Consider the following 3,888-nt stretch of genomic DNA (forward strand, 5'->3'; position numbering starts at 1 on the left):
AATTGCCGATCACGGATATGCTCCAATAACGAAGAACGAGCGACCATGCAAGCTAATACTCGACTAGGCTCAGAAATGTCCAACCTCACAAACCGATTGGCCCCAGCCTGAACGTCCAAAGCAAGCGGTCTCTCACCGACCGGAATATAAGCAAGACTACCCATACTGGCTGACTTCCTACTCAAGGCATCAGCCACCACGTTGGCCTTTCCCGGGTGATATAAGATAGTGATATCATAATCCTTTAGCAACTCTAACCACCTCATCTGCCTCAAATTCAACTCTTTCTGCTTGAACAGATACTGAAGACTCTTGTGATCAGTGTAAACCTCACACGTCACGCCATATAAGTAATGCCTCCAGATCTTCAGGGCATGAACAATGGCTACCAACTCGAGATCATGAACCGGATAATTCTTCTCGTGGATCTTCAACTGCCTCGAAGCATAAGCAATGACTTTGCCTTCCTGCATCAACACTGCACCAAGCCCAATACGAGACGCACACAATAGACCGTATATGGCCCTGAACCTGTGGGAAAAACCAATACCGGTGCCGTAGTCAGAGCCGTCTTAAGCTTCTGAAAGCTCGCCTCACACTCGTCTGACCACATGAACTGGGCACCCTTCTGGATCAATCTGGTCATAGGGGCTGCAATGGATGAAAACCCCTCAACGAACCCACGGTAGTAACCTGCTAACCCCAGGAAACTCCGAATATACGTAGCTGAAACTGGTCGAGGCCAGTTCTTGACTGCCTCTATCTTCTTCGGGTCTACCTGAATAACTGCTGCTGATACGACATGACCCAGGAATGCGATCGAACTCAACCAAAACTTGCACTTTGAGAACTTAGCATACAACTGACTATCCTTCAGGGTCTGAAGAACCACTCTGAGGTGTTGCTCATGCTCCTCCTGACTGCGAGAGTATATCAGAATATCGTCAATGAAAACAATCACAAACAAATCCAGATAGGGCCTGAACACTCGGTTCATCAATTCCATAAATGTTGCTGGGGCATTGGTCAACCCAAATGACATGACCAAAAACTCATAGTGCCCATACCGAGTGCGAAATGTTGTCTTAGGGACATCAGACGCCCTAATCCTTAGCTGGTGGTAGCCAGATCTCAAATCTATCTTTGAAAACACCCTCGCACCCTAAAGCTGGTCGAACAAATTGTCAATCCGCGGCAGTGGATACTTGTTCTTTATCGTCACCTTGTTCAACTGCCGGTAATCAATGCACATCCTCATCGACCCATCCTTTTTCTTCATGAACAACACTGGTGCACCCCAAGGTGATACACTAGGTCTAATGAAACCCTTATCAAGCAAGTCCTGAAGCTGCTCTTTCAACTCTTTCAACTCTGACGGGGCCATGCGACATGGCAGAATGGAAATAGGCTGAGTTCCCGAAGCCAGATCAATACGGAAATCAATATCCTTGTCGGGCGGCATACCTGGCAGGTCTGAAGGGAAAACCTCGGGGAACTCCCGAACAATAGGAACAGAGTCAATAGATGGAACCTCTGTGCTGGAGTCGCGAACATACGCCAGATATGCTAGACACCCCTTCTCGACCATACGCTGAGCCTTGACATATGAAATAACGCTGCGGGTGGCATGGCCTTGGATCCCTCTACACTCAAGTCGGGGCAAATCTGGCAAGGCCAAGGTCACGGTCTTGGCATGAAAATCCAGAATAGCTTGATATGGGGACAACCAATCCATCCCCAATATATCGTCAAAGTCCACCATATCTAAAAGCAATAAGTTGACACGGGTCTCAAGACCGTCAAATACTACCAAACATGAACGATGCACTCGGTCGACCACTATAGATTTACCAACCGGTGTGGACACATATACAGGAATACCCAAAACCTCACTAGGCATGATCAAATAGGGTGCAAAATAGGACGACACATAAGAATACGTAGATCCCGGGTCAAATAACACAGAAGCACCCCTACCACAGACTAGAATAGTACCTGTAATCACAGCATCTGATGACTCAGCCTCTGGCCTGGCCGGCAAGGCATAACAACGGGGCTGACCCCCACCTCCCTGAACTGTCTCTAGGGCGATCGGCTGCTGGCTGACCCCTGCCTCTGTCGGTCCGAGCTCCACCTTTACGGTCTCTCCCTCCACCCCTATGATCCCTACCCCCGCCTCTAGCTGGTTGGGCGGCCTGTGGATCACCTGCTGCCTGAATTGTAGGGCGAGGACCCTGCTGCTGAGAACTACTCAAGGCTCGGGAGCAAAACTTGATAATGTGACTCGGGTCACCACAACCATAACATGCCCCCACTGCTGGGACTGCTGGCCTTGTCGACATGTATGTCCTCCCCTGAAGCTCTGTAGTGGCGGTGCACTGATGGGGGCTGGTGGTGAACTGAAGAGCTGCTGGTCAGAATACTGCGGCTGAGAACCGTGACCACTTGGTGTACCATGAGAAGCCTGGAGAGCTGACTGAAAGGGCCTCGAAGGATGGCCTCTACCATAAGAATCCCTACCTCCAGACGAGGTGCCACTGAATCTACCCAAATGACGGGGCCTCTTATCAGACCCATGACCACCTCCCTGAGCAAGTGCCATCTCTATCCGGCGGGCACCATCTGCCGCCTCCTGAAATGAAATCTCACTATCGACACTCATGGCCATATGAACACGGATCGGCTGGGCCAACCCATCAATAAACCCCCGCACCCTCTCTCTATCGGTGGGGAGTATCACAATGGCATGACGAGCAAGATAAATGAACCGGGTCTCATACTGGGTGACCGTCATAGGACCCTACTAGAGACGCTCAAACTGCCTGCGAAGAGCATTTCGCTGAGTAACTGGAAGAAACTTCCCCAGAAATATCTCTGAAAACTGATCCCAGGTCAATGATGGCGACCCTGCTGGCCTGGCTAAACAGAAATCCCTCCACCAAGTCTTAGCGGATCCTGCCAGGCGAAAAGTGGAGAAATTGACCCCATTGGTCTCTACAATACACATAGTCCGTAGAACCTCATGACAGCTGAATATGAAATCATGAGCATCCTCTGAAGGGGTGCCACTATATGTGGTTGTGAAGAGCTTGGTGAAACGATCAAGCCTCCACAAAGCGTCTGCGGACATAGCCGCACCATCGCTGGACTGAGCCGCAATACCTGGCTGGGCTGCCACAGCTAGCTGAACTGCCACGGCTGGCTGAACTGCTGGAATCTGAGCCTGAGGAGCTACCGGCTCTGGAGTACGAGTATCGGGAGTCTGAACTCCTCCCCCAGCCTGAGATGTGGCTGGAGCTACGGGAAGCAAACCCGCCCTAGAAATGCCTTCCATAAAGCCTACCAGTCGGACCAAAGCATCCTGAAGCACTGGAGTGGCTATGAAACCCTCTTGGACCTGAGCTGGGCCCACTGGAACAGCTGGGGCCGGAACCTCCTCCTCAAAATCGACCTGAGGCTCCGTCGCTGGAAATGCTTCTCGGGGCTGAGCTCTGGCCTAGCCTCGGCCTCTGGCACGGCCTCGGCCTTGCCCTCTCCCTCTAATAGGGGCTGCTGCTGGGGGCTCAGGCGGTTGCGCGGTAGAAGAGGAAGCACGTGTCCTCGCCATCTGTGAAAGAACAGAGTGGAAAGACAATCAGTACTTGAGAAACAGAATCGCACGAGAAGAATGAACAAGGTGAAGTTTTCCTAACTCGGTAGCCTCTGCGGGATAAATACAGACGTCTCCGTACCGATCCCTCAGACTCTACTGATCTGGTCCGTGAGTTGTGAGACCTAAGTAACCTAGGGCTCTGATACCAACTTGTCACGACCCGAATTCCCCACCATCGGGAGTCGTGATGGCGCCTACTGTCGGAGCTAGGCATGCCAACCGTAACATACCTTTTC

Source organism: Nicotiana tabacum, chromosome 10, assembly GCF_000715075.1.
Source record: "Nicotiana tabacum cultivar K326 chromosome 10, ASM71507v2, whole genome shotgun sequence".
Lineage (NCBI taxonomy): Eukaryota > Viridiplantae > Streptophyta > Magnoliopsida > Solanales > Solanaceae > Nicotiana > Nicotiana tabacum.